Here is a 6,889-nt window from a genome sequence, read left to right on the forward strand (position 1 = left end):
CAGTCTCGCATCTTGCATAAATACATTTTTCACCAATTTCCCTATATACCAGTTATTGGTCGTCAGACTCCCTACACTACATCCCTACATCTTCCTTAAATAAAGCACCATTCTGCTCCAATTCATCCCAAAGGTTTTCTTTCAGGTTGAGATAAGGACTCTGCGCAGGCCAGTGAAGTTCTTCCACACTGGAACCGACTCATCCATGTCTTTATGGATCTTGTTTGTGCACTGGTGCATACAGGAACGGGCTATACCCTAAATTGTCCAAAATATCTGTTCGTATGCTGAAGCATTAAGAGTTCCTGTCACTGGAACTAAGCAGCCGAGCTCAACTCCTCATATATTGCATTGCTAGTCGGAGAAGTGTGATTTGTCACTCTAGAGCAGGGGTTGGCAATTAAGTTTTGTAAAATGAAGTGTAAAGTAATGGAGCCAGCCCAGAGGGTTGTTGAACCCAATTGCAAAACAAAAAAAAATTGGTCTCAAAGCAGGTAAATTCAAGAAGAAAGGAACAAAAAATAATAATTAAACACACCACTACTCACGTGGGATCAAACCCAGGAGGAGCAAAATTTCTTTGATTTTACCAAATTGAAAACCTGGAATATAATCAAGAGGAAGATGGATGATCACAAGCCATCAAACCAAACTGAACTGCTAGAATGTCTGCACCAGGAGTAAAGCAGCATAAAGTTATCCAAAAGCAGTGTGTAAGACTGGTGGTGGAGGAGAACATGATGCCAAGACACCTGAAAACTGTTGTTCAACTTTTTCAGGTTACACTACTTTATGAATATGAACTTGTTTCTTTGCGTTATTTGAGGTCTGAAAGCTCTGCATATATATTGTTTGTTTTTTTAAATCACTCATTTGATACCGCAGGTGTTTAATCATTTAATTCACGTGGTATACATCTACTTGAAGACAATGTGGCGTTACCCAGCGGGGAAAAGTCTCCCCATGCTACAGGACACAAAGTCAAAATTATATAAACATGTTTTTTGGTTAACTATTCACGATTGGGATGGAGCAACTCCTCTGGAAAATGATCAGAGAATTAAAAATTGGATTATATACTTTACCTACTGCAGGATCATCTGGGAAGATCATTTACCATCACCTTAAACTCTTGAGACTTGGTGCAATTGTCAGGAAAAACAATTTGCCTTCAAAATTGTCCTAATTGTCCTGTAGTTTGGACCAAACATTAGTCAGCCCTTGATTTTCCTTAATCCAAGATTATAGACAGTTTAATTCTATGTATTTAGATTTATCTACCCTTTATAGATATGGAAACCCCTTCTTGAAGTATCCAGCGTATCAGTTGGACTGTACTGTTGGAGCTCACGGTTTCAGGGATGTACAGAATGTAGAGTAATAGTTCTACAGTATTATGCTGTGGTATTTGTTGACAGCTGGAATGTAATAATGGGTAATATCTGGAGCTGAGACTCTTCTCTACTGAACTGTTGACAGTTGGAACTTTGGAGCATGTGTGGTATCTTCTCATTATCTTCTACACAGCAGGTCCTGGAGAGAAGAAGCTCCTCACTGTGATCAATTGGATTGTAGTAACAAGATCCAATGAAGGAGCTCGGATTTCCTTGAGTAGGATAAACCTGGAATAAACACTGAGATCCTGATTTATATGGAGTGATTTTTGTATCTGCAGAATTTGATGTGAATGTTATAAATTTAAAAACTCAAATTAGAAAAACACAAAAATTCAGTTCAATCAATTCAATTTCGGTACTGCCTTAAAATAAGACTACCGTATTTTTCGGACTATAAGGCGCACCGTATTATAAGACGCACTATCAAAGAACGCCTATTTTCTGCTATTTTTCCATGCATAGGGCGCATCGCATTATAAGGCGCTTTAAGTGACACTAGAAAGGGTGCCTATATCAAAGTGAACAGGGGTGGCGCCATGTTTCCCTTCCCCCACCGGGGGTGGTCGCTTGCCGGTGGAGCGTCTCAGTATACAAATCTAACGTTAGCTCTTTCAAAGTCAAACGAGTGCTGGATATTAATCTACACAGATTCCACTCCTGAAAACTGTTTATTTGGGTGAGTAACGTGCTTCAGTTTATTTACAGTAAGCTTAGATTTCCAGATGTCCACTAAGGCTTGCTGCACCAGCGTTAGCATAGCTATCCGCTAGCACGCTAGCTAGTCACCTAAACTAGTAAAGTTAACCCAAACTTAAACGACAGCGTTACACTGAGTAATCCTGCATGTTCTGGTAAGACAGTGAGATATTAGCTAGCGATTCGTCCCCCGTAGCTTGTTTTAACACGGTAAACAAGCAGATTACAGGCTGATAAAACTCACCTCTGAGAGAGTTAGCGCTTAGCATCTAGCTAATGCTAGCCAGGCAAAGCAGCACAGACTTACAGGCCGATAACTCACCTCTGAACGGTGAACGCTTAGCGATTAGCATCTAACTCTAATAATACTGCTCCAGCAGTATTAAAAGTGCTAAATTTAGAAAATACTGATCTCTGAACAGTGAAAAAGCTAGCTAGCTAAGCGGTTAGCATCTAGCTAATGCTATTGCTGCTCCAGCCTCGGAGCGGCACGGCTCTGCACGGAGTGTGTGTTTACTGCTCCTTACACCTGACGGGTAAAATTTAGATAATACTGATCTCTGAACAGTGAATAAGCTAGCTAATGCTATTTGCTGCTCCAGCCTCGGAGCTGCACGGCTCTGGACTCTGTATAGCACTGAAACTCTGTATAACGCTGCACGGAGTGTGTGTTTCCTGCTCCTTACAACCTGACGAGTAAAATTTAGATAATACTGATCTCTGAACAGTGAATAAGCTAGCTAGCTTAGCGGTTAGCATCTAGCTAATGCTATTGCTGCTCAGCCTCGGAGCTGCACGGCTCTGGACTCTGTATAGCACTGAAACTCTCTATAACGCTGCACGGAGTGTGTGTTTACTGCTCCTTACAACCTGACGAGTAAAATCCATACAAAAGGCGCACCGTATTATAAGACGCACTGTCAATTTTTGTGAAAATTAAAAGTTTTTAAGTGCGCCTTATAGTCCGAAAAATACGGTACCTTTATAAAGGGTTTATAAATGGTTTACTACAATGGTTAATAATTAGGTTGTAAATGTCTTAAAAATCATTAATAATCAGTTTTATACAACAGTTAGTTCCGACCTCACAATCTGATTGCTTGAGAAATGTTCTAGCCGTGCTGATATTTGTGATAACATCACGGCCTTCTCACAACTCTCTAAACTTGTATTACTCCGCCAACGCGTTGCCGAGTAACAGCATATAAACACACAGGACACCCGCAGCAGCGTTAGCTTAGCACAGGCTAGCGCTCAGCCGTAGCACGCTCGCCCGCAGCGCTGACTCGTCTTTTGTGGGAAAAAAGGGAAAGAAAATCGCTTGGCTAATGCCGTCTTACAGCCAGAACGCTAACCAGCCAGGCTAGGCTAAGCTAAGCTAATGCTGAGCTAAAGCAAGCTACGCTAACCTAACCACAGTCCAGCCGGCTAGCTAAAACCAACACCACCCAGCAAAACAGAAAGCCGAAATGCTCAAAAAATGTGCAGCGTTCACCTGAAGACGACTCCACGGAGCAGGAGAGGAGAGTATTAGCGTTATTTCACGCTCCTAACGTTACCATCTTCACTTATTCCCACTTTTGATTTCAAGCTAACTTTCGTGGTGTTAGTCTGTATGAACCATACACTGTTTTGTAGTTAAGTTTCAGTTCTGTTACAGTTGTGGTGGAACTACTTTTTGGCGGAAGGCACAGTCCATATTAAAGCATATTCATTCTTAATTTCTAAAAGTTCTTTCATTTATTAAGTTGGCTTGGAAAAGCCAACTTACTGTTCTTCGTAATCTTCTTATTATTATTATTATTATTATTCCGCGCTCAAATTTCTATACGCATCTCCTCCTAGGGCTTTTGACGTAGAATCACGAAATTTTGCAGTATCGTAGGACCTATACCCGATTAGGTTGCTTGTGCTTTTTTAAGCGATACATCGTACGGTTTTCGTAAAAACTTCGTAAACGTACGCTTTTTTTTCCCATAGGAAATGAATGGGGGACAACTTTGAACGTTTGTGTAGGTAACAATTTTTGACATACAAAGACAAAAATCGGACGGTCTATAGAACTTACCGCGTTCTTTCCGAAAATTTTAACGTTTCGACGATACGTCGTACGGTTTTCGTACAAATGTCGTACGAAGTTTTCCCATAGAAATGAATGGGGGGCCCAGAGTTCCATCTCACACACGAGCAGCTCTGCGCACGGAACCCCTTCTCTCCCCTGCTCCTCCAGTACTGTGAGTGTATGGAGGAGCTGCTGTATGGAGCAGCTATCAGTCAAAAGTTTGGACACCCCGGCACCCCAGCCAGGGCTTAGCAACCACCTAATAACTGCTTAGCAACCACCTTAGCAACCACCTGGAAAACGTTAGCAACTGCCTAGCAACCACTTAGCAACACCTTAGCAACCACCTGGAAAACGTTAGCAACTGCCTAGCAACCACTTAGCAACTGCCTAGCAACCACTTGGAAAACGTTAGCAACTGCCTAGCAACCACCTGGAATACGTTAGCAACTGCCTAGCAACCACTTAGCAACCACCTGGAAAACGTTAGCAACTGCCTAGCAACCACTGAGCAACCACCTGGAAAACGTTAGCAACTGCCTAGCAACCACTTAGCAACTGCCTAGCAACCACCTGGAATACGTTAGCAACTGCCTAGCAACCACTTAGCAACCACCTGGAAAACGTTAGCAACTGCCTAGCAACAACTTAGCAACTGCCTAGCAACCACCTGGAAAATGTTAGCAACTGCCTAGCAACCACTTAGCAACCACCTGGAAAACGTTAGCAACTGCCTAGCAACCACTTAGCAACTGCCTAGCAACCACTTGGAAAACGTTAGCAACTGCCTAGCAACCACTTAGCAACTGCCTAGCAACCACCTGGAAAACGTTAGCAACTGCCTAGCAACCACTTAGCAACCACCTGGAAAACGTTAGCAACTGCCTAGCAACCACTTAGCAACTGCCTAGCAACCACTTGGAAAACGTTAGCAACTGCCTAGCAACCACTTAGCAACTGCCTAGCAACCACCTGGAATAGGTTAGCAACTGCCTAGCAACCACTTAGCAACCACCTGGAAAACGTTAGCAACTGCCTAGCAACCACTGAGCAACCACCTGGAAAACGTTAGCAACTGCCTAGCAACCACTTAGCAACCACCTGGAAAACGTTAGCAACTGCCTAGCAACCACTTAGCAACTGCCTAGCAACCACTTGGAAAACGTTAACAACTGCCTAGCAACCACTTAGCAACTGCCTAGCAACCACCTGGAAAACGTTAGCAACTGCCAAGCAACCACTTAGCAACCACCTGGAAAACGTTAGCAACTGCCTAGCAACCACTTAGCAGCTGCCTAGCAACCACCTGGAATATCTTAGCAACTACCTAGCAACCACTTAGCAACCACTAGGAAAACGTTAGCAACTGCCTAGCAACCACTTAGCAACCACTTTAGAAATGATAGCAACTGCCTAGCAACCAGTTAGCAACCACTTAGCAACCACCTGGAAAACGTTAGCAACTGCCTAGCAACCACTTAGCAACTGCCTAGCAACCACTTGGAAAACGTTAGCAACTGCCTAGCAACCACTTAGCAACTGCCTAGCAACCACTTAGCAACTGCCTAGCAACCACCTGGAAAACGTTAGCAACTGCCTAGCAACCACTTAGCAACCACCTGGAAAACGTTAGCAACTGCCTAGCAACCACTTAGCAGCTGCCTAGCAACCACCTGGAATATGTTAGCAACTACCTAGCAACCACTTAGCAACCACCTGGAAAATGTTAGCAACTGCCTAGCAACCACTTAGCAACTGCCTAGCAACCACTTGGAAAACGTTAGCAACTGCCTAGCAACCACTTAGCAACTGCCTAGCAACACCTTAGCAACCACCCTGGATACCATAGCAACACCTTAGCAACCACCCTGGATACCATAGCAACACCTTAGCAACCACCTAGCAACTCCTTAGCAACCACCCTGGATACCATAGCAACACCTTAGCAACCACCTAGCAACACCTCAGCAACCACCCCAGATACTATAGCAACACCTTAGCAACCACCTGGAAAGTTTTTAGATTTCAGCATGTAACCAAAAGTTTTAGATTTCAGCACTTAACCAAAATTTTTTAGATTTCAACATTTAACCAAAAGTTTTTAGATTTCAGCATTTAACCAAAAGTTTCGAGATTTCAACATGAAAACAAACGTTTTAAGATTTCAGCGTTTAACCAAAAGTTTTTAGATTTCAGCTGTTAAACAAACGTTTTAAGATTTCAGTGTTTAACCAAAAGTTTTTGGATTTCAGCATCTTACAAAACATTTCTAGATGTAAGCAATTAACCAAAGGTTTTTAGATTTCAGCGTTTAACCAAATGTTTTTAGATTTAAGCGTTTAACCAAACGTTTTTAGATTACAGCGTTTTTGGTATTTAGCTTTTAGCCAAAAGTTAACAGCATAGCAACGACTCTTCACACTCTTCAGACAGAAACAGCTTTTTAAGTTTCTGTCAACCATTTTAACTTTTCAACGTTATTAGCGCTCTTTTCCAAGCCAACTTAAAGTTCGTTCACGAACTTTGCCTTTTCTAGTTTTCTTTATTCTTTTTGTAAAAAAAAAATAAAAAAAACTTGTATAAAAGCAATAGAACACTCGAGGTTGTGTGTTATTTGTGTGTTATTTGTGATAACACTCCCTCTCGTATTCTATTGCTGAAATAACACATACGTAGAAAGGGCAACAATATAGATGGCTGTGGGTTCACTATTTGGCAAACAACAGGTCATTGT

General features: G+C 42.2%; 1 long non-coding RNA gene across 1 annotated transcript; it reads right to left on the minus strand.

Moving 5' to 3' along the window:
- Positions 1-4,629: 4,629 nt before the first annotated feature.
- LOC125799397 (uncharacterized) lies at positions 4,630-5,686 on the minus strand. The gene is made up of 4 exons (XR_007438290.1): positions 5,611-5,686; positions 5,408-5,470; positions 4,977-5,019; positions 4,630-4,728 (listed from the first exon to the last, which is right to left on the minus strand). It is a non-coding gene; the product is annotated as an uncharacterized LOC125799397 (long non-coding RNA).
- Positions 5,687-6,889: the final 1,203 nt, after the last annotated feature.

This window comes from Astyanax mexicanus, chromosome 3 (genome assembly GCF_023375975.1).
Source record: "Astyanax mexicanus isolate ESR-SI-001 chromosome 3, AstMex3_surface, whole genome shotgun sequence".
NCBI classification, from domain to species: Eukaryota; Metazoa; Chordata; class Actinopteri; order Characiformes; family Acestrorhamphidae; genus Astyanax; species Astyanax mexicanus.